The 26263-nt window shown below is 36.0% G+C and overlaps 1 protein-coding gene across 3 annotated transcripts in view; it reads right to left on the reverse strand.

Annotated features, from left to right (window-relative positions):
* LOC138943585 (nucleolysin TIAR) overlaps nucleotides 1-26263 on the reverse strand; it is a 408695-nt gene that overhangs the window by 380750 nt on the left and 1682 nt on the right. The gene's annotated exons all lie outside the window — the stretch shown is intronic.

Genomic DNA, 26263 nt, shown 5'->3' on the forward strand with positions numbered 1-26263 from the left:
TAACGTATTACAGGTGAGTTACAAGACGATCTATTTACGCGAGATTGCGCCGAACGGCCAACAGGGATTAAAAGCACGATAGAGATTGTGTGCATACGAGTTATGCATTTTACGTGCATGTCATGCGGCTGAAACTTTGAGATATAATTCATATCCGAACACGTAGCTGATATGAACCTTCGCAGAGATAGATGCCATAGTATGCTCGAACTGCCATGCGGATAACGCTTTGTTGTAGATGGCGGATTAGTATTGGGGGATGCTGAAATTTTTATATTATCTATAAAAAGTTTACAAAGAGGAGAAAATTTCTCAACTCTAATTTAATTAATTAATCAAAACGCAATAAATGCATTTTTTTTGTTGCTTTATAAAAAGAGGATATTACAATATTAATTCCGTTTAATCTGATATTTGCAGAAAGAGATAATAAATAAAGAAATGCTACTGATTGTGATTAAAAGAATGCCAGAAATAATATCATTATGTTTATTCAAGAGAGAACATCTTTTCAAACTCATTACTCATCTTGAGTAACGAATTAGAATTTTCACTATTGTAATTTCTCCAACTTTGTATGCGTGATGGCCGACGACGGAAGACAATTTCTCATTGATTGCATAAATAATTTAATTAAGAGACAAGAGGAGAGTGATCGATGAAGGAATACGAAAACAGAATCTTTTATTTCGTGATTCAGGAGTTCTCTTCAAGGACAGATTAGTCCGGAATTTCTTTTACATTCATGGAAGAACGAGACGATAGGAAGGAAACGATGTGCGAAAGAATGACAAGTATAGTAAGAGAGTAACACAAGACAGAAAACTTGCCATTGTATGCTACCTAGTTTACAATACAGGATTAAGTTGGCGACCGCGCTACCCTAAACCTACGTTTCCGTAAGCGAAACTTAAAGCTCTTGATAAGCTCTCGCGTTCTCCATTCTTCATCTTCCGAGAATGCCAAACCTTTCCCTTCCCGGGGAATTAATGCTTTGTCTCCTTTTTTATGTACAAACTCTCCCAAGATCTGCTGAAAAAATATTTTAAAGTGGCGGTGAAAGCTCCTTATCATATTCACTACGTAAAATCTCTTTTACGAGGCACTATCAGCTGCTTGCATACTTTAAGAATAAATGAAAATTCGTTTATACAGCGATTTTGTAAGTTTTATGATTCGTGTAACATATAAACTGGAAATGATAATATGCAATTATAAAATCATCACTAGCTTTTGCTCTCTGATCATATCTTACATTTATCTTAATGTAAATGATATTTTGTAACTGAGGGAATTAATATGTCAACATCGTACATTGTTCTCTTTATACAAAATAAATAATGTAACTTTACATAGACGATGTATCTTTTTGCAAAAGAAACATCGCATTCACATTCTACCCAAACTAAAAAGATTCGAAGGAATGTATCGTCATATGAAATTATTGCGAGACTCCAGAGAGAAAAATAAGCTAGAGCTAACTCAGACATAATACTTTGCGGTGGTGGCGTTACCGAAGGGTGGTTCGGCATACATGTCCAAAAGAAATAGTAGTTATACAGTATATGTGGGATAGATATAATGTTATGGTACGTTGACCACCACGGCCCATGTACCTCCTAGCCGCGCCAGTACTGCCACGCTACGTTGGATTTACTCCTCTTCCTTGCCCGCCTTTCGTCCACCCTCGTTTTTACTTCTACCAGCATACGACTATGTATACCATCCCTTTTTGTATTCTTTATTTCCTCCGTTACCGTGCAAATTGTACTCTAACAAAAATATATGCTTTAATCAGCTTATTTCCGCTTCGATAGAAAATATGGCACCCTGGCAGCACCTCTATAACTAGAACGCTTTTTGCGACGGTAATTGTGATTGCCGATACGCGTTGAATAAAGTTTCCTTTTTCGCATCGTTCCTCCTACTTTTTTAGAATTAGTGTTATTGTCATTTGATTAGAACTAACGATGCGTCGCATTTTACTGATAAACGAAATACGAATTTGCACCTTAAATGCAAAACTTTAAGGATTCAGTTTTTAGTACGAATTATTTTTTTATCATCTTATATTGTTTTTAAATATTTTCCTAAGATACTATGTATGATATCTATTTATATGCATATTGCATAAATTGATAAGATACATAATTTCCTTAGATTTTCATTTCTTTATGTATGTATGTTTCAAAATTAACATACTCTTTCTAATATATTAAAACTCATAAAATTAAATAATTTTTAATCATTAATACTTTTTAATCATATTATTTAAAAGAAATTTAATTTTAGTAAAAATTTTTAAAATTTTAAAAGGGTCGGTGCAAACTTATCATTTCTGTCTATCAGGATCGGTGTCCTGGTGTCTCTGCTTGTTCGATCTTGCTTGACACCATTGGCTGGAGTATTCGCTAGAGGCTTACGTAGTATCGGTTCGCTCACCCTCGGCGTATACGTCGCTTTAATTTGCATTCCTACGACCTTCGTAAAATAAAGGTTATCCCGGGCGCGAAGCACGTTTCGAAACTGAATCCGCTTCCCGACCCTCCAATCCCACCCCCTTTCCAACTCCTACTCACACTACACCAACGACATATCCTGCTTTCATGCTGCGAAAGGCGAACTGTTATTGCAAATAGGCGAAATCGTTCTGGCGATCCCTGCTATGGAGATATCATGCGGTTTGCAATATCGAGGTGAAACGACACGGAGGATAATTTTCCCATAGGAATCCAGCATGAACACTATCACGACATTTGAATCCGGAAAGCCGTCGAGCCGTTCTCAGGACGACCGTTTATGCTTGATGTCACGTGCGAGGATGCTGAAACCCGATTTCTGTCTCCCACGCGATGTTGTCCGCGTAAATATTAGATTTTCAAAAAGACATTTAGTATAACCTTACTTGTGTGGAAATAAAGGCGGATAGCATTATACGCTCACAATATTATTCGCGCTGTTATTTCAGAAATATATCAGATTAAATGTCTGAAAGCAATTAATTATAATTCAAAGTTTTATCGTTATATTAATCAATTATGTTAAATATATATTGAATATTGTTACTTTTTCAAAATATCTTGCAGTTTGAATTTTGTGAGATAAACTTTTCTCGCGGGAAGTCAAATTTGATATACCGGAAAGCTCGTTCCCGCGGAAAGCTCGCTGATAACGACCGCTCGTTCAGCAAACAGCGCCGAAACATCTCCCAACAATCACTCCGGCAAATTCCTAATTCCCATACATCACATTCGCGGGTATTGAAAATTCAATCAGATCCAAAAACGCGCCGCGTGAAACGATTGGTCAGCCTAGCGCGTATTTTTGACGCGTTGCACCAGAGCTAGAATATCGTGTGTGGGTGTGTGTCACGGTTTGACCAATTCATCGGGTGGTGTTAGTGGTGCGTGTATGCACGCACATGCATGCGCATTTGTCGGTGGCGTCGACACGACGACAATGACGACGATACTGTACCGGTGGCAGTGGTGGTGGAAGGCAACATGCCAAACTGTCAGACAGCTAGCAGCATACAACTCGGCTACACGTGTTCACGGGGCCCTTCTGTAACCATTGGTATGCCAATACGATGCAGCAGCTCGTCCTGCACCCCTCGGCTACCCTTTCTAGCCGAAACGCCTTACGGTTAAGCTATCTGATAACCCTTTAACGTCACTGTGACCTAGTATGCTGCGTCTGCACGCACGCGGACTTCCGGCCACCTACCGGTCTTAATTGCTTTGAGTCTTGTATACCTTTGTCCTTTCCGCCCGGTAGATAGTCGGTACTTATTGTTAGAGTAAACCAGTGTGTTGCCACGGATGTTTCCGCTTATCAACGTATGTCGTATTTATTGGCAAAATACACAAGACACTAAATAATTAAATATAAATTTTGTTACATTAATTTCACAAGTACAATTTTGCGAAATAATTAATTTGTTTTGCGCGTTTTTTTTTTTTTGCATTCTTGTTGATAATATATATGCATATAAATGCATAATACTCAAGTGTAATCCAAAGATTTTAAATGTGCTTTTAGTTTTTTACTTTATAATTTAAAAAGAAAATTATATATATATATATATATATATATATATATATATATATATATAACTTTAAATTATATCTACTAAAAATATTATTAAAGATATTTATTTATTAGGGAAAAACACTATATTTGCATATTTTGCGATGCAAAACTTTCTATCTGTTACATTTAATAAATTAAAAAATTTTATTGTATTCTGATTTTTGTAGGCAATAATTTAAAAAGCTGATAGGATATTTAAAACGTACAGATGTATTACTTACTTACTTACTTCTCGAACATGAATATATTTAGAGCAAAAAACTGCGAATAGATCGATGAATGCTCGACTTTAAGTTTTGGAGGAATCAGCTAAAATTATGAGAAACTAGGAGAGCTTTGAGAAGAGAATCAACAAAGAGGTTTGATACAGCCACCAATCACCACACAAATAATCGATCATCGCTTTTAAAACGCAAGCAATGATTTAAAAGTACATTTAAAAGGCGCGCATTTCTTTACTTTGAAACTCTTTCCGTAACCTACATGCGGATAAAAAGAAATACGCGCTTTACAGATTCTGCATAACCATAAAGTTTATTAGCATGAATTGTAGAGCACAAGTTTGAGATATATGCTAAAAGTAAGTAATTGTGAAAAGAAAACATTCCTACATCTACTACTGAATCCAGACAGTACAATATCTTTGATGTTGAAGAGAAGAAGAATAAATCCAGAAAGTATACACTTTAGAATAAAAGAAAATGAATCTTTTCATGTAGTTGTATCTTACGCAGATCCTTGCGTAAAAATAAAATTATTTGTTTTTTAAAATTATAAAAAAAAACAATGCTATGAACTAAGATATATTTATTTAATTTTAATATAATTTCAACTTCCATTTTTTCCTTTTATCAGATAAATCGTCATATACTACCATATATTTTTTACAGCACACTTTTTAATATAACAAAAGTTTTTGATTAAGAAAATATTTTTAAAGCTAATTATTATTTGAATATTTTTGTTTTATTGTACATACTTGATTATTAATTTTTGGCTATCGCGTGATTAAAAACAATATATAGAACGTTTGCTAATAATTTTACTTTTTTTTGTAGATTGCCATAGCGAATTGCTCACTTCAACAAATATCCAAGGAATCAACTGTTTCTTACCACAGAAACATAAAGGGAATTTGGAAGCTTTGATAGAGTTAGCAGCGGCCAAATACACCCGCCACGGTGAGAGGACAACGCTCGAAAGGTGCTGGAATGGCAAGAACAAGTTAGTATCGCAGGGACGAGTACAGTTATTGCTATGCATATGGTGTCCTGAACAATAAAACGGAATAGCTACGGTGCACTATAGAAAGGTATAGGGGAGAAATGGGATTTTAGACTCGGTTTTAATCGGGCTCCGGTCGAACGTGGCGGGGGCAAATTGTACTGCGAAAGCAACCCCTGTACGTTTCCCTAACTCCTCACGATCTGCCCCCGGTTCCCTCACAATTTCCCTCTACCTCCCACTATTTCCCGAAATTCTCAGTCTCACTCTTCACATTTCGATCCTGTTCACTCGCGCCCACCCTTTTACACGTCGACGCAGAGAATCTACCGATAGGCAAAGGCACACATGCGTTCACCCACGTACAATGCGTACGTTTGTGCATCTGACGATGTCGCGCTTGTTCTTCTTGCGCGTCATTCAATAGAAAAGGTTAAGGTAAAGCGAGAGTGGGGCTCTCCCCGCTTCTCTTTAGAAGCGAAGTTAAAGGGAGCCAAGCGGATACAGGGTTAGGCGCCGGATTGTATCTATTCGAGCACGAAACGGTTTACATTTACTAAAAGTTTCCAATTGCACGGAGCGCGCCGGATATCCACTCTACTTTCCTCTCCTTCAGAGACGTCATTTTACTGCTGGTGATAGTCGGAGAGGTGCAAGCAAGAACGGTGGCCGCTATCTCTATCTCTTCCGCACCCGTGTCCGTCTCTCGTTCGCGTTCAACGATTTCAAAGTCGTAGCAGAGAATCGTTTCGCAAATCCTTGGAGGAGGCGCATCGAGGCCGCTTCGTACATCGGCACTTCGATCTCACTTGGTATCGCTCCTGCTCGACTTTGTCTCTTTCTGTCGTTATCTATAATGGATTTTCGTTGTTCTTCAGCAAACTACGAAAATCTTATCGGCTGCTTAAACTCATAGCCACATCATATAATTACACACATACAAAGCATTCTATGAAATTGCGTCGCTTAGTGTGAATCTTTCTTGTGAAGATTTAAAAGTGGTAATATCATCAGTGTTTTCGTAAACTTGATAATTATCAGTTCCAAATGCTCGTCGAATAATATAGTAAACTTTCTCAGAGAAAGAGAGAGACAAATAATTAACGTATAATTAATTTATATATATAATATTTGATTTTTGAAATAAATACATTTGCCGTAGAGAAAGAAAACGCGTTAAAATGGAAAATGAAAAGGAAACTGTTAAAATTGGAGGGTCATATCGTGTCGGAAAAAAGTAAGCATCGATAAAAGCCAAAAAGATATGACAGCTGGATCGGGGGTTACTAAAATGAAAGTGTATAAGGGGAGGAGAGACGACAAGGGGATGGATTTTTCGGTGGAACATGTGAGAAAAACAAAAAAAAAGAGAGAAAGTGAGAAAGGGAGAGGAGAGGGAAGGAGAAAGAGCGACGAACTGGTTACAAAGTTGCGAATTAAAAACACAAAGAAAGACGAGTCGGACGAGAAGAGGGGAGTGAATGTCGGCCAGGGAAGGGTAGATTTGAGACAAAGGGTGCCGCGGGAACAATGGCTTGTAATCTCGAGTCCTTAGAATAGCCCTGTCCTGCGCTACTCCGTTCAGCATGCCTTTCGCCCTCCAACCCCCTATCGAAACCACGGCGCACGATTTTCGGTTCCCTCCGCCTGCCCAACGAGCAGCTTGTCAGATCTGGCCGAGTACAATGAGCGGGTTAAACGAATCAATTTTTGCGCGACTCTACTCGGAAATTCCATTTCCGTGAGCGACATCCGACTCAGGAGATGCAGGGAGATAAAAGACGCGGATAGCCCCGACGATGAGATCGTGGGGGAGGCGACGGGTGGGTTGGAGTCGTAAAAAGGTAAAGAGATTCCGTGGCCGCGATCGTATTTCCGCGAAAGGACGTTGTGAAGAAGTGTTTCGAAAGGTGGCAGAAAAATAAGAAGCTTACACGGTATTAACGCCGCGCTTTCTACCTGCCGGCGAGAAAAAGAATGTATCGAATGATTGAGTTTGAAAATCTTTGTATTAATGCGATACAAGTTTTATTGGTACGTCCTATTTGCAATAATAATTTATTAACCAAAGGATAACCGCAATCGTAACTAAATAAATCAAGTAATATTATGTTTATATATGTATGTGTGCGTAAATTTTTAACATTTGAAATATCTGTAATTGGAAAATACAATATTATTAATTATTACATATAATATTAATGTAATGTTGTTAAAAATATTATAAAATGCGCCATTTATATATTTATATAGAATTTTTATAAATGATAATATAGAAAAATTGTGATATCCCTTACAATATTGATTTTAGCGTAAGAGTTTTTCTTTTATATCTCGTGGAGTGCTACATAGAAGTCTAGATAAAAAGCCGGAAATGCTAAAAGATCTATCTCTTTAAAATATATTTAAAATTAATTTAATATATATAAAATTTTATATTCTGTCTATATATAATTTGTTATTATTTTAATTATTACAATTAATAATTGATTAACTTTTGATAGATATGAAACTATATCGCGACAATAATGAAGTGCACATCTCGTATAATTGTTGCGCGATCGGAAGTGTCGTGCAAAGTGTCTCGCCATCGTTACATATATTATATGTATACGATTAATTTTAATTAATCGTGTTTTCGAGAATAATTGTGAATGCCACGAGAAAACAAGAAAAGAAGAGCAAAAGAAGAAAAGAAAGTTTGAACGATGGACGGACTAACAATGTGCGGTAAGTAATTTATAAATTATTTATCATTTATATCATGTTTAAAATAGACATACATATTGCATGTTCTTTTTTTTCATTTCTTCGATATAATATTGTATATGTGTGTTCTTTCGAATTGGAAGAGGTTTTAATTATTAACAGCGTTAATGAATTCTTTCACATTTATATGATCGCCCGGTGATTATTGTACTATCAGGTTTTCGCAAGATATCATACGAAAAATCGCATATTTCTTGTATGGATTATGATAATCATACTAAATGACTGTTACAGTTTCAAGTTGTTAAATGTAAATTATGTTTGGGAAAATATTAATGCATTTACGTAATATATACGAGGCAAGTTCAATAGTTACAGAAACGGTAATCAAAGAAGAAGAATATTGTCAAACTTTCGCTATACCGCGTTATCGTGTTACCTTAGCTTCTCAGTCTCCGTTCCTGCCTTACTACTCATTGCCTCACACCATCGCCCTCTTTCCCCGTTTTACATCTTCTTCGCAGTCCATCCACAAAGAAGAACTTCCGTGGATTACCATCTCGTCGCGGTTCTTGTTAATATTTATTAGATGCCTAGTGTTGGAAGGCTGCGCGGATCGAGGGGATTGCATCGTGTAAGGGGATAACTAAAACTTTCGTACTTCAACTCTGCGTCTTTTCAATGAGAAAGTGATTACGGACAAAAATAAAAAGAATGGTACAGGAATAGAGTCTCTCGGATTTCAATCCGCGAACACGGTACCATTAGAATATTTAATGACTTATACACGTTATACACAATTGCGATAATCATTAGACAACCAATTCTTCTATTTTTAATTAAAAAATCGCGTTAAAAAATCTTGGGTACGATTGATTGATTTAAATATCACATTTGACTGAAAATACTGCAAATCAGAAATATAGCATTCATCATTCAAATATGATACAAGAGATGAAATTTTACGTATATAATAAAACGTCTAAAGCAGATTACGTACTTTAAATTAAATAAGTATCTCATAATTTAACTAATTGCAATGCTAATATCTTTTACCTCAATTCAATTAATTTTTGCCGAAACGCGGAAGTAAAATGTTAAAACTCTCAGTCGATGAACTCCGCATTCTCCCATTATTAATGCAAATAACGTCACGAAACGTATCTGTATGCATACGTATACTCGAACGGTGGCGATGGATTGCAATGTACCGGTTCTCAGATAGCGCAGCAGGGGGGCCGCCGCGATGGTCGACGGCTCCCGGTTTGCATTTCACAGCAGATATACGGTTATCTTGTACACGTCCGTGACAAAGCCCGTACGTTCTGGTTAAGCGCTATCTAACCCCGCACCCTCGAACGTCCCCCCAATCTGTGTCCGTATTAATTACGGTACTCATTAAGATATCCGGTAATTCGTGGCGAGGCTGCACCGCCGGCGTTTGCCACACGTTGCGGCCTCAGCCGAGCACGAGCACATCGCAAACCGGCGAGCCGCGACGTTGGCACGGCGTGCTCTCTCTCCATCGTGCAAGCACACGTAGAAACGGTCCCGGTATTAATTTAGCAAGAGCGTAATTTTCGTTAATTAATTGATAGATTGTCAACCGAGATAGGCAGGTAGAACCGCGCGCAGTGCATGTTGGCGTAGTCCGCGAAGCGACTATGTATACGGCGAGGTCTAGCGGAGAATGGAATGGAAAAGCTGATGGGGAATGGGGGATGGGTTCTCTCGGTCTACGTGGCGAATTACTGTATGCGATCATCTACGGATTAATTAAATTCGATGTAAACGCGCGCGCGCGGCACGTTGTACGGCTGTAGCGGGAAAATTTGCAGTAAACGATGATTCGTACACGCGCATCGATCGCGTGCAACTTCCTGTGATTACCAATGTTTATTATATCTATGTCGACAGAATGTTAATGCGTTTACGATGAGAATGCTCTTTTGTTTCGACAAGAGATATATAAAAAAATTTGTACAAATTAGTACACGTTTCAAAAAATGAAATAATTAATTATAAATATCAGACAGTTTTGCTACTTTGAAAGAAAAATAGAGATAATCCAAAGAAAGATTTCATCGAGAAATTTTATCGCTATGTCAGTTGAAAATTCTGTGAACCGTTTGAATGCAGCATTTTTCTGAATATTAAATATAAATCATCTCAACAAATATAATATATTAAAACAAGCTAGTAATAGATAGAATAACGCAAAGGCATGATTTATTAATTTATATTACGTACATGAATCGACATAATATGTAGTGATTAAGAAGCAGTGGTCAATAAATAACTCTTTATCGTTCACGTATCGTTACAAGAGCTAAAAATAAAATTAATTTCACGGAATAATTTAAAGCATAGAAATAGCGCGCCTGATGAAAATTGCTCGATGCTTTATTTAAAGTTTCGTAACCACACTGTACGCCAATTTTCTACCATGCTGCCAGTACGCCTGATCGATGATGCAGGAACGACATTAATAAGCACCCACGGCACACTGTGTACATGACGTATAATAATCTCGATGAATACTGTCGGGTCACATGCGAGAGTCACAAAAGCGGCCTAAATTTAGTATGCGATGACATGTTTCGAGTTTTACGAGGCTAGATTGTCGGTGCACCAAAGTCTTACAATGCATTAACCGATTTTCGATTATGCATTAAGCTATTTGCATTTGTATTGGCAAGATTCGCTATCGGAATTTAATCACGCGAAATCATTTGCGCACGCGTGCTCGTATACGCGATATTTGAACATGTATATATATATATATATATACACACACACGCGCGTGCGGTTTTCAGGATGACGGCTATACGGGCATACAAATCATAGGCACACTCCCATCGTTAGCGAAAAAGTAATTGATTACTTTTAGCCGGTGCATTTTGGTAACGCGAAATCGGCTTTCTCATTCGCGGTATGAAAAATGGTCGAGTTAACGAAGTTGAACGATCCGGCTTGCGGCGGTGGAAGAGAAGACAAACCGACTTTTCGGCATTCCCGTGAACTAGAAGTCACGACATCATATTACGACATCAGTACCTCCTTTTGTTAAATCTGCGACACTTTAAAGTCTTTGTGCATTTTGCTCGCATATTTGCCATCTTGTCAACATTTACTCTTTTTTTCTCGGCGCGTTTTATTTAATTAATTAACTCTGATAAAAAGAGTACGTTTACGTTTTTTTGCACTCATACAAATATATTTCGTAGTTTTACGTTATGTACCGTGAGTAACTGAGCGGGAATTAAAATAAATTAAACGACTATATTTTTTGTTTGCATTTATATTATTCTTTATTTTTCTTATGACATGTTGCAACTGCTTGTTTTAGAAACTAAGTTGATGGGCTATACATTTGTTTGCTACTTATCGCGTTACTTCTTTTATTTTTGTTTTTTCATTTTATTTTTATCTTTCTCTCATTTCTAATTTAATCTCCTTCCTCCTTTTCATTTCTCCCTTCTTTCTTGCTTTCGTCTATTTTGCAGATACTCTAACATTTTCATTACTTCCGCCTTTCTCCACTACAGATTTCTCTTCCATAACCACACATGAACCCTTCTCGCATCCCTTGCACCTCCCGGGACTACGGATGGCGGGCGCTTAAATTCATAAGAGCCGTGAAATGCGGTGCGAATTTGCGATGTGCTAAAGTTAATTCTTGTCGGTTTTAAAGAGGATTACATAAGTTGACCGCACTTGGACCATCTTTGGGATAACACGAAATGTGCTTTCCCCTATTCATATATTATAAGAAAAAAATTCCACCGGCACAAAACTTATAATATATAATATACAAAGATAATATTACGTATTAATTGAATAAATAAAATAGAAAAACATAAAAGAATAAATAAAATAATAAAACATATATAAATGTGAAATTTATAATTATTTCTGCGCAATTTACTCGGATTCAATCAAATTTGTAAATAACAAAAATGTACGATAGAAAGAATCTTTTTATTTTAAATTATCTAAATGTAATTTTTTATGTATATCAATATTTTTTATTAAATTTTTATTATAATATTTTATATAATATTATATATATTTTATATATATATATATATATATATATATATATATTGTATATAATATTATATATATATATATATCTGTGCGATATATAAACTCGTTGCTTGATTTATGATTTAATCACATGAAATATTATTATATCGCTGGAGCAATTAAATTTTGCAACAATTCTTGCTACATACCTCCCTCCATAACCATAAACCACGCAGAATTTCAAATTCTGGTTGATTATTAGCAGATGCGACACCTCCACTCGTCCTGGCTTTCCCAGATTTACTCATCCTCCTCAACTCCTTCTCGTCACCCCTGGCCGCATCGTGCGCTGATGTATGATTTAATGCTGGTTTCGAGAGTAGACCAAGCAGAGCGCAAAGCGAGTAGACTGGCAGTGGTATAGAGAGAAGGTGGGCCTTAGGGTGGTTGGGGGATGGTATAAGGGTTTGCACGGTGTAGTGTTGCAGTGAGCTCATTAATTTACTAGCAAGCGCCAAAGGGTGGCTTAACAAGGCGCTACGTCCCATTTTATTAGGTAAAATTGAAGACACGCTCCAGGAGACCTTTCTGTTGCGCGGTAGGATAACGTATCTTCGTAAACTAAAGAATTTTTCGCGGGGTTTATAATAATTGAAGTGATGATTTAAATTAAATGTGCTGTGTGTATGTATTTCGATATTTATTACATCACAGAATGATATTTTTCAGATAAACGTAAATTTTGTATTAATAAATAATTGATTAATTTTAAAATTTCAATAATGTATAACAAAATATATATTCGTAATAAATTTAAATTTGATGTAAGAGATATTTGCAAATTATATTAAAGTTTCAACTTGAGAGCATGCAGTTAAATATAATTCTATTATGTATACCGATGTGTGTCATCACTCGATTCTTGACATGGTTAATTAACTCGGCTGATATTCCGTGGAAGGAAGTACTCGTAACACGCTTTAGTGCCAAAAGATAAATAGGTATAGGGTTAATGTACGTCTTCGGTTTCCTTCCGCGAGGAAGATCTCTCGGTTGCTGAGCAAAATAACAAGATTCCCGTATTTATCCTCGGCTTAAGAGGACTCGAGCCTTCGTCACATTCTCGTGTCTATGGCAATTTCTCAAGAGATTTTCCTATCTTATCTATTCTCCATTCGTTCTCTTGTATCTCGTGGTCTATTTGTCACGTTGCAACAATCAGGCATTTTTTATTCGTTAAAAATCTATTATGACTTTTTAAGTATTTGTATAGGATTTCCTATTCCTTATTTGTAATAATTCATAGATATGTACAAGTAGATAACTTTACATAATTGATAAGTTCAGCCGTAAAAAGTTTCTTGATCTTCTTACACGCCTTCCTTTATGATCTATTCATTCGTTAGAACGTATTAATCTGAATGATTACTAGGGTATGTGCCGAAAAATATAAATCGTTGCATCAAAGCACGCTTTGTGTGTTTTCGGGCAATTAAACATTTCCATTTTCAATTTCTCGTTGGCGTCGAATGCCCGGGTTCGATCGGTGGTTAGCCTGTGGCTGACGATCGTTGATTCGTTTATCGCTTATCTCTCTTTCTCTCGCTCTCTCATTTCTCTTTTCTACCTCTTTGTTGCTTCAATTTTTTTCGTGGTTTTCCATTTCATGCAACCTCCCTTCATCCTCGTTCCATCGACAACCCTACCATTCGAATCACCCTCGAGAATCGAACGGATACCAAGCAATTATTTAACGCTGCGTACTGTGGCTTTGGTTTGTCTCGTTGAAATACGGCAGAATCCCGCCTATCGAAACGCCTCTTGTACGAGGTGACAGTTTCATCGATTATCCTATTATCATCGAACACTGAAAGCCAACTGTATACTGATGAAATAAATTTGGACTTGGCTAACGATTATCTGATTATTGTGTAGAGATCCTGTGTGTTAATGCATTCAAGAAATTATAATTTTGACGTGTTTACATATTGCTGCTCATTATTTAACATTATGTATGTTGCCAGTGTTACATTAAAATAATCCAAATAATTTTAAATATTTGTTATCAATATCTAAAAATAAAAAATCATGGAAAGTTATATATTGTATATTTAGAGAGAACTCATTTTCTTTTATTATACATATATTTTGCACATTTTATCTTAAATACAATTAATAAGTATTGAAAAATACATAAGAAAATCTTTATTTAATTATTACAGATAATTTATAAAATTTTAATTTATATTGAAAGAAGTATATTATTGTGATAAATTATTTTCGTTTTTTTTTAACGAATCATTTTAGTGAATCAGAATGATGTATTGATAATTTTTGCAGAAAATAATAATGAGTAAAAAAAAAATACGATAACGCTTATCTTCAAACTGTATATATATATATATATAGTATGTGAGATAGTTTTCGAATAGCCAGTTTCTAGTACAACGCGCATGATATTGCGTTAGGACCAACTTGGGAGCAAGCAGGTGCTCTAGCTTCTCTCACGGGAGATATCGCATCCTCGCAAACCAGAAAATATGTCTCGTAGACAAACGTTAGCTGCGACGCAGAAAACTCGTAAACGGATAAATTGTATGACGGAAATACGATTGTTCCGAAAGACTGAACGGATTAACCGTATGAATCTGTGCATTATTTCTTTCTTTATTTAAAAAATCCATCATGCATAACAATTATAATTTAAAATAAATGAAATAGAGTGTGACAAAAAAATATTTTACATTATCAAGATAAATATTTCAGCTGATAAAATGCAAAGATCTTAGAAATCCAATGCTTATTATGTAAATTAATTTCTCTAAATATCTAAGAAATTTGAATAAATTAATGAAACCAAATTTTAAATCAATATAATAACTTTCCATAGAACTGTTTAGAAATTATTTAGAAATTAATATTGTGGCTCTTGTACTTTGCCTTTGTTGCTTAAGAGCATCGCATAGCCTTCGTAATTATAGTTATAATTACGTTTTTTATCTTAACAATTTGTACTTCTCATGTATGCATATGGCTAGTAATATTTATTTTCATAATATGTTGAAATTAATATAATGGATTTCTATCATCGAAACTGATATATATTATACAATATATTATATATAGATATATAATACAATGACCGACGCAATTGGGGCATATATATCATCGTTATTATACTCTAATTACTCGTGCTCGGTTACGTTGGTTAGTAACTATGGGAGCTATGTAACTTTTAGAAGCAACGATAGCTGCTGCTCGATTCAAAATTCAGAAAAACATTGCAAAAGAGACATATAATATATTATATTACTGTAAAATATTTTTGTAAAATAGCTTTTACAGTTTCAAATATCAATAATACACGTGAGATATATGTAGGAGAGTTTGATTTGATAAAGATTACTGTTTTAATTTGCCTTTTTTAGCGTATTTTATAAAACTATTTTGATACTTTTATGCGTATTTATCGAGATGAAAATTTCCACTCGTAATAAAAGACGAGTCAATTGTTTTATAATTTTGGCAAGACTGACTTCTCAAATATTGTAGTATGTTATATGTATAATCACCACTTTACGCTTATATTATATTGATAATGATATTTATTTAGAATATTCAAATTGACAATCTTGATATACAAGCGCGCGCACATAAACGTACAATATAATAAAATATCACTGTCTGGAATCATTTCAACGGACACACAACCTACATACAAACCTTTTATCATGCACCGAGTTATATGTAAATATGCAAATACAATGCGAGCGAATATTTTATACGCGGCGAGCACTTGGCAGAAAGAGCGGTCACGCCAAAAGAAAACTCGAGTGAGGCAAAGGCGACGGAGAGAAGGGTGGTAACCGGCAGGTCGAGAGAAAAAGGAAAAAAAGAGAGAAAAGAACGAGCAAAGCTCGGACGGCTCTGCCTGTCGGGCCGGCATCGCATTGCACGCGGGATTAAAAACCTCAGCAAGAAATATAGCCACTGCGAAAGCTCTCATTTGCAATCTACTCCCATCGTCCTCAGCTGTCGCTACTTTTCCGCGACAAGGCGATGGGAACGGGATGCCGAAGGGATGTAAAGGATAACACGGTGAAAATCCGCGGTTCTCTGCAGTGGTCGACGCGAGATGATACGTTACAAGGATACACCTGCGATCACAAGAAACGGCTTAATGTAAGACTCACCAAACAACTGCGTTTCTCGATTTTTGCGGAAAACCGGTTCACTATATTTTTTACTTTATTGGCAAATACATGTTTCTATGTGTGAGGAAAAAATGTTATATTATATACATATAAATTTATAATACTAACATTAAACATAACAGTTTCATATTTTATCTAAAGCCTGTTTTAATATAGCTAGTATTATCACAATTTTTTCCGCTCTTCAGTTTTCCTTAATATTGCCCCGTATCGTAGAAAAGCGAATAATAGCAGACATTTACCTCTCTAAAAAGATTTCGGATTCATGTCTATGGAAAATGTTAAAGCATCTTCACGATCCATCCGCGAATTCAGCGAATGGCTTTACACGCACGGATACCTCTCTTCCATGATCTTTATTTTTATTCCATCCCTACTCTTTTATTTTCTTTTGTTCGTTCACGTCTCACCTGAGATCCAGCTGCCCATGAAAGGGGTTCGAGGGCAGATATCGACTCTGGACGAGGGTCTGCATGTTGTTGCAGAGAGATCGACCGGTGGAATAGCGCGGAAAGGGCGCGGAGAAGGTGGGGGTTAACGACCCCGATAGTCGCGGCAGAACGTGCGTGAGCCCTCGCACGACTGATTACGAGTGAGCGACCCTTTGACGATCACGATCGGCCAACTCGATGCACGAGAGAAGGTGAGAGCGACAGAGAAAGTAAACGGAGGCGGCGGCAACACAAGAGAGCAAGTATATGTGATCGATCGGACCATGAGCGGCGAAGAGAGCATCGCCTTAGGGGCCCCACCGGAATGAAGGGGTTAGTTATACCGATGCGCGATACGCGGCTACTATCATGTATCAGCGTCAATAAATCACCGGATGTAGGTACTCCGATGTGGACACGTTAGGAAAAGCGTCGCATTAATGTTTTTTTGCTATGCGACCATATGGAAACGATTACGCGAAGATTTATTCGCGGAAGATGAGACGCGAATACGGATGCTCTATTGACGTGAAATATCGTGGAAGAAAATTATATGCACAATTTAAAGATAGTTTGACGACTTCTTGGATTATTTATTAGATTATCATACATATCATTCTGATTTTTATGTATTGTGATATTGCAACAAAACATAAACAATAATATATATATATATCGATCTTTTTAAACTTTTAAAGAAATACGAAATTTACCGTAGCAGAATGCTATTACTGTTTCTAAACTTTAAATATTAGGTTAAAAGATATTAATCATTTAACTAAAGTTTATAATAAAATTTACAAGAAAATATATGTGATTAAATATAAAATACTTGTTAAGGTATTTAATGTTTATTGCAGAATTCAAGTATGCTGTTAATCACAGTCGAATTATGTTGCATACGTAAATGAATCCTTTCTTTCAACGGCGTAAATAAATCATAGAATATACCATACTACAACATTGGGCATTATATATGTGCTGTTATTTATGCTACGCTTCTAATTGCGAGCGCATTGTGCTTGCATTAGTGAATAGTAAAACTTTTGCGTTCGTGAATAATTTTTTTTTTTTTATGTATATTGCATATATATCCGCGATTTTTTTTATAACAAATTATACATATTTTTCAAAAAGCTGAATATTTGATTACAAGATATATTATACATATTATAATATAATAATATCAGAGCTAACAGTATTAATTAATTCATATCATTTCAATTTTTTATATAATTTGCACAGGCTATGAAAAAAATGCAAATATTATGTCAAATTAATTTTTGATAAGTTTTATTATTTTTTGTGTGCGTTAAGAATTAAAAAAAAAAATCTTTAAAAATATTTTTATAAAATAGAAAATGGATATTGAAGATATACTTAAGCAATCGTCGCTGTCGTATTTCGATTCATTGATATTTCAAGCTTCCTTCCTTGATTTGATAATGGGTAAGTGGTGCGGGGAATCGGATGGTGGTCAGTAACTAGGCGTAACAAGAGCACCGAATCGCCAGCGTCAGGCGGTATATAGTATTCCTGTGGACCCTTGAATTCGTATTTATGTTTGTACCCGCCGTTTGGCAGCGGCGGCGGCGGCGGTGGCAGCGGTAGCGAGAGTCTCGCGGAATTGAAATGCAAATAGTGGGATCCCGGATGCAAATTCCGGTTGCACGGGGTAACGCCAGCCAGCCATCCTGAACGAATGAGCGGACCAACGAGTGAGCGAGTGAGCGAGCGAACGAACGAACGAACGAACGAACGAACGAACGAACGAACGAACGAACGAAACACGGCCCGGCACGGTACAGGCACGGATCAGTTCAGAACGGAACCAAAAGGAACGGAACCCGGAGTGGACCGCGGATAGAATGGAGCTGAGCGAGGTAGAGGGTGAGCGATGAGTACGGCTGAAGAAGAAAGACAAAAAATTGATTGCAATTCGGCGCCACTCTCGGCTTGCCCGAGATAAAAGTAATGCGTTTCGTGCATAACGAGTCGCTCCATCGCTCTGCCGCCACCGTCCCAACGCCCACTTCCACCCTTCAACCCTCGTATGTTGCCCACGTTCTTTCCCCTCCCGACCTCTTTTAGTCGGCGCCGTTTTGTTTTCTGCTGCTTTCTCCGCCTCGTAATTTTTTTTTCTTTTTTTCTTGTTTCGTTAAACTACCATGCGAAGCAGATATACGTCATACGACGTCGATTGCAACTTAACAAACAGTTGCAAGCGCTTTATGCAATTAAAAAAAAATTTTCTATTACATTATAATGAAGATAAGTCCCGATGAATATATAATGAATATTAATTACAGAAAAAGAACTACCGCATGCGTATGAGATATGTTTGTGTCGAGTTTAACGTTTATGTAGAGATTTTTGTATCGATATATCAGCTAGTATACTACTTAATTTATACATATAATTAGAGTAGATTATTATAGATGGGAAACTGTTGCAAATATGCCAAGAGTACGAGGCTTATTAAAAGATCTACTAATCGACTAATGACTTTAGTCAAAACGTTTAGTAATCTACTTACAAACCTCTTTGGCTTAAACAGAATTGGGGGATCAATACTTTATAATTATATTAAGTGGAGTTGTCGGAGACGACACCATCGTTGCATCGCTTATTTCGAAGGTAGAAGTATCATTGCATCGGAATGGACGGCTAACGGGAAATAATTGGACACTCGTAGTTATCAAGCAGCCAAGCATATCCGTTATTCTCTGAATGGCTAAGGATCGGTTGTCAGTATTAGCGAGATATCGTCCAGATATCTACCTACTTGGATACACGGAACACATCAATTTTCTGTCACGTTTACTATGTTGATCGAATTACCGATCACGCACGACGTACTTCGTAGCATGGTATTGCTCGATGGACATTGGAATTTAAGCATGCTGTTTAACATAACTGACAGTATCATGTGTCAGTTTTGCTTAAAATTATCTTTATCCGAAGCTTTATCCGACAGATTTATATAATAATCTCCTGTATGTGGAAAATCTTAATTTGTTTTCTAATAAAATCTCGTTTAGAATTAATTAAAAAACTTAGCTTATCTAACTTTATTAAAAATGTTATCAGATAAATAAAAAATATCTAATAAAAAGACCACTCTGTACATACAATATATTAATTCATATAAAATTTATTTTTTTCTTTTTTCAAGTTTTACTCTCAAAAGTAAGAGTGTAATCTGTTTTAGTTTTTATACTGATAAATACAAATAATATTAAATAAAATTTAAATAAATATTAAATAAATTATTAAATAAAATTATATATATTAGATCATAGTTTTGTTTTTTTCAACCGTTTGTTACTTTTTTTTTCTTGGAAGATCGTTGATTTAAATTTCGAAAATCGAGGTCGGTCAGACGTTTCCTGTCAGACGGCGCGCCCTACGTATATAAAGCTTCTACTGATCAGTTTCACGCGATGATATCGTCTTTTACGAAAGTCACGTACAAACGTTAGGAGTTATTGGAGCGAATAAACCGTTATTAACTTATTCCAGACAAGATTAGTGCAGTCAAATTAGACTGTATACATATATTTACATACATTAATGTAACCTTATTTCTGTAATCTATTTTTCAAAAGGCGATATGTTTAACGAAGTGATATGTTCGGTTATATTAAAATTTGACGATTTGAGTCTTTCGAGAAATTTTTTTAATTAGACGTGCAAACTTGATGGCGATGTGTCGCTTTATATATACGGATTAGCGCTAGTACAAGGATTGTTTTACAGTAAGGTACTGTTAGACAGAACGGTATACGGGCAATAATACGAGAATTAGCATTGAGACGTGCGATGAAAGTATCATCGATTACATCGAAATTAATATTTAAAAGCGGAAAATTTGCGAATGACGAGAAGCTCAGGACGCGAAGCTAACTGTGGACTGTTCACGAGAGCTATACATAATATAAGTCTCGTACACGTGTGTGCCCTCGTTACCGGATGCAAACGATCCATGTGCGGGAGCATGAGCGAGGAGGAGAACGCGGATTGGATTGGTGAACGAAAGAAAGAGAAATATCGTTGAAAAGAACGCGGGGGAGGTTGGTGACAGGGGTAGGGGATGAGCAGGGAAGGGGCCTCTCGGCGTGGCTGAACCCTCGCTGCTAAATGTAAATGTCCGGCATTTGTTACTTTGCGTGTATGACCCGCTGCTGTTTGTTTGTATCCGCGGTACACGGGAGTGCCACGGTCCCGGAGATGCAAAGAGGAAATAGAGGAAGCGGAGAAAGGGCAAGCACCGCCAACGCGCGACGTAGTGCTATTTGGCGTGGTTTTTGCCCCTGCTTTTGGTGCACATTGCTCTTTTTTTTCCTTTTTATTTTTGCTCCCCCGCGTCCGCGCTCTACGTAAGCCGCGCCGCTTGGGCACACGCTCATTTGTAAAATTTTATGATGGCCCCCGCTGCGCGTTGTATCCATTATGTTGTATGCATTACGGTCCGTGTGCGGCCGTTCTTTTTTACGAATTTCGTTTTAATTACTGGCTCATCCGGCTGGTGTACCCTTCGGCTCGCACACACGATCGCGCGGCTGAGAGAGAGAAAGGGAGAAAGCTTTAAATGACTTTGCACATTGATCTGAGAATATTACCGCGTATTGAAATCATAAAAAATTGCACGACGCATCTCGCGGGCAAAATCGAACGCGATTCTGATTTTCTCCGCGCTCGTCGTTAAACTACGTGCGAGATAGGGTGCGATAAACGGCGAATGGATGGAAGGTCGAAACAGGGACATTAAAAATACAAAGGCTTGTAAAATTTATTCTACCGGTCAAAGGTGCGCCGGGTTTAACGAGTTTCGAGTTCAATATAATTAAAAATAAGACGAAAGCAATTTAATCGAGTTCCGACGTATCGTATGTGTTTGAAATTTCTGATCAAATCTTTCTGATAATAACTGAAATAATGTAAGATGAAATAATAATTAACAATTATTAACAATTTAAAATAAAATGTTGCACGTATTAATCTACAATGAATTTAGCCATCTTTTCTACATATTTGTATTTTTTCCTGCGCTTTGTATTATTGCGTGTGTGTGTGAGAAAATTGAATATTCTATTTTTTCTTATATTTCAATATAGATTCTATACAAAAAGCGCTTATGCAAAATAACAAACAATGCAAATATTGTCATATATTTACCGCACATCTTATATTCTCTTCAATCACAATTAAATAAATTAATTACATTTGCGCAAAGAAATTGTTTGATATAATAATAATGTCTAAATGTTTTCTATTCTTTTATAAGCCAAATTTTTATTTAATTAACTTTTACGATCCTTGAAAAAAATATCTATATTAACCCATTGAAGATATTAAATTTAGTTTTCCACAACAAATCAATAAATATCTAAAGAGCTCACATAGTAATTGATTTCTACAATATATGACAGTGCTTACTGACGATACATCAATCTAAAGTTTTTAAATAAAATAGAGCAACAAGTTTCGATATTTGTTCGCACCCTGCAACGGCCGAGTTTATTCGACAATAGACGACAGCTTGAGCTAATAATGTTTCTCCCTCTGAGTAAATAGAACAGAGTTTGAAATCAGAAATGCGAAAGATTGCCTCGTGCGCGCTCTCCGACTTTTTCTTAGCATTGTATTACCTTTCCTCTACTTTGTTCGCTTCGCCAGTCTCTTTAACCCGGTAAGAAGAGAGCATTGTGCAGAAAAGTTCCGCGCGCGCGCCGGAGCGTGGCACCGACTGCCATACTTGTGTGAGACCGCCACTCTTTTGATATTTCAACGTAGTAGACGAATGGCGTGTCGTAATGAAATCATCTCCAGTACTTTGATCTTCTCCCCGTACGGCGCATCCCCTAGCCATCACCGGTAACCTCCGCGTCGCTTTCCCTTGAAAACACGAGGCCACCCCCGCACACCACCCTCGCGAATGTCCCACTCAGTCGGCGCACCGGCTTTACTAGCACCCTCCATCCGTGTCCCCTCTTCACGTTATCTCCTCGGGGACAGGTAGGCAGGCAGGCAGGCAGGCAGGCACACGGTTCGACGTATATACCACTCATAATGAGTTCCTTCTGCATCTTTTTTGCCGCAACACATTTTTACCACGCGGAAAGCAATTTTGTAATTATGACAAGTACCGACCGATTATCTTCTGTCGGATGCGTTTTTGTTACTTTCTTCATTACGTTTGCTGACCAACTCATAATTATCTTTCTGCACGATATTTCCCGTCCAACGGTGCTAATAAAAGTCGGCAGGAAAATGACACATAGGGTAGCAAGAATTCATGTACGGCGCGATATCGTGGGATCGTGGGATATTTTCTTCGCGCGAAAAACGGCGATAGATGGTGACGACGGTGAATGTTGGAGCTGTGGAGTCGGAGACAGGCAATGAGAAGGACATGAGAAGAAAAAAACTAAAGATATGTATCTTAAAATAATATGCACAGCCTAATAAATATTTCTTCTTCTCTGTACGGCAACAAATAAAAATGCCACTAACCAAAAAATAATTTAACGGTATGATTAACTAAAAATATCAAAAATGCAGTTATTTTTATTTGTATTTTTGCATATTATTTTCTGATAATAACATCTAGTAACGTACTTAATGAGTTTGCTTTCCTAAAGTTTCTTATTAATCTTCCAACTTACTAGCATAATGAAGCGTATTTATCAGGAATCAATAATTTAATTAATAAGGTGATAGTTATATAACTTAAACTGGAAGATTTAAATATAAAAGTTTGATAATACGTTTAGTTACGTTTTAATATGTTTATACAAAGTTGTAATTAATATTCCTAAATTATCGACATTACTATCTAAAAAATAATTATTTAACAACTTACGTCATTTATTAATTATGACATACAGTTCTGCCATTTATCATTATTCGTGAGCGAAAATTTAATACGTTATTTTTTTTCGATTACATATTTTGAATTATTATGCACGGCTAAAAAAAAAAAGAGATTAAAATATACAATACTAAAGGAGATTGTTTATGCATGCGAAAAGAAAGCGATAATACATGAAAAGGAATATAACACACATACAAAATAATATTTATTACAGTGGACAGTAACGATGATCAATACGCGGATAAGCACTTTGACGGAGGCGCCAAGAAGTAGAGAGAGAGAGAGAGGAAAAGGGACGAGAAGGCTTGTTCTTTGTATGAGAGAACCATGACCGTGGCGGCTATATAAGGTGTATCGAGCAACAAGGACTAACGGCCTTTAATTAATAAAGTTACGCGAACAACTCTCAAAGTCTTCCTGCCTCCCGTGCCCACCCACCTGGATAGCAGCTATTTCCTTCGCTTTAGAAATTCTGGTATTTTCCCTCATTCTCCCTCCCCCCCTCCCCCCTCATTGCTTCTTCATACTTTGGTCTTCCGTAAAGGCCTACCTACGAAGTTGTAACCTTTTATTGTACGAGAAAGCGTCTTCCGCTTATTTTGCAAAGATACTTTTCTATGAATTTTCTTTTGATACCGATAATTATGCTTACACATTTAAATGCCGTTTAATATCAAATTATTAAATGCTAAAGAGAAGAGATAATATATAATTTATGTATAAATGTAGATCTCAGTTTAATACGTCTTCTGCTTTATTTATTTTGCTTGTACTTTTCATTTAAAGCAATGAAATCGTAGAATTGAGAAACAGAAAATTATCATCGTATGATTAATTTAAAAGTATAATAAAAACAATTCACAACAAATTCAAATAAGACATTTGAATTTTTTGAAATAAAAATCATGTCTATATGAAAAGAAATAACATTTTACATCTCTTCCGAGCACATTCAGAGATTTTAGTTTACAGAAATTTATACGTATAGTTCAAGAAACGATGTATACAGAGAATATGTACACATTTCACAGTCACGTGTAGACACTTTGAATTTGTAATACATACAGATGTCGTAACTTGCATATATAACGCATGTATATATATACAACAGAGTATGTGTCACTGCTACGTAAATTACATAGTACATAGACGTATATAATGCGTAAACGTTGCCCGTAATAATACGCGTGTTAGAAGGCCTCGCTACGTATATTAAGTCAGCGACATTTTCACATGTACTACGCGACGCGTATTTATATGTTTGCAGCATAATGGAAATAGATGTGTAGTATATTCAACGCAGTAAACATAGACTGACGTAAGAGTCACTTCACACATCGTTTATTGATCAAACGTTTCACATAGCGTGTGTTAAATATAGTAGACCTTTTCACTGATTTGGGATCTATTAATCTTTCTATATCGCTGATACAAATTCTGAGAAAAGAGATCTTTTCTCAGAAAAATTTTTTTTAAGCATAAAAATTTTTTTGTATATATTTAAATCAACTAGTGAATTTAACATTAATAAATTTTTAATTCATATTTTTTAAAAATATATGTAATTCTATATTTGTAAAATTAATATTAATATAAAAAAATTATATTGTTTAGAGGTAAAAATATAATCAATGATATAAATTAATATAATATTATTTTATCTAAGAAGAGGTCTGTACTTTGTAATAATTCTCAGTGTTCGGCGTGTTATAATTGATAATTTACACGAAAACGCGATACATATTTTCTTCTTATCATGATGGCGCCAAAAGCAGGAGAAGGGTCGGGAATCTTTTCAAACTGTGCTATACAGAGACGGACTCCGGACGGAAAAGGAAGCACCACCCGTGGATTGCCAGACTTCAAGAATTAAATCGTGTTGCTGCTGCCAACCCCGTGATGTCTTGTTCGTACTATGGTGCATCAGCCGCCATGCTTCTCAGAGAGAATCTTCCGGCAAGTTATGGCTTGCTAAAGAAAATTGACTTGAATCTACGCCAGGATAATAAAAGCGCATAGCTGCGAGGAAGCGCGGGCGAGAAAAATGAAGAAACAATCCTGACACCATAGGCGATACCGGTAAAAAAGAAGTCGTTCGGATACGTAAAATGTCCAGAGAGAGGAAATCCTCCTCGTTATACACATATAGATTATAGATCATGGCTGTCGGTTCCAATGTTAATAAATATCTATTAATGCGCTTCGAAAATTTGTATCGCGATACTGATATTACGAGCGATATTAAACGCGACATGGATATTGCGTTATTTTCATCGAAACATTTGGTCCATTTCATATACGGTACATTTAGAAAATTTACGTTAATGTCTACATGTCGCACATTTTTCGTTTAAAGCATGAATGACATGATTTCTCATATTTAATATTTTAATGTTGTATTAATGTAATAGACATTGCTGATAAAACGTAATCATCTATATTAAATATATCTTGTTTCACAGTTGAACGAGACATGTAATCTAATTTAAATTTTTTTTTTTATCTTTTTTGTTTAATAGATTAAAATTTTTTAGATGAAAGAAAATTAAGAATATATCTGCATATATAGCAATATATTTAAATAATTATTTTATTAACGTTACTTTATTTTGATCAATTTTAACTAAAAAAAAAAGAGAAATTTTAATTTTTTATATATAAATTATGGAATAATATATTATTTTATA

Source organism: Polyergus mexicanus, unplaced genomic scaffold (assembly GCF_030449975.1).
Source record: "Polyergus mexicanus isolate NDT 795.1 unplaced genomic scaffold, iyPolMexi1.0 SCAF_27, whole genome shotgun sequence".
NCBI lineage: Eukaryota > Metazoa > Arthropoda > Insecta > Hymenoptera > Formicidae > Polyergus > Polyergus mexicanus.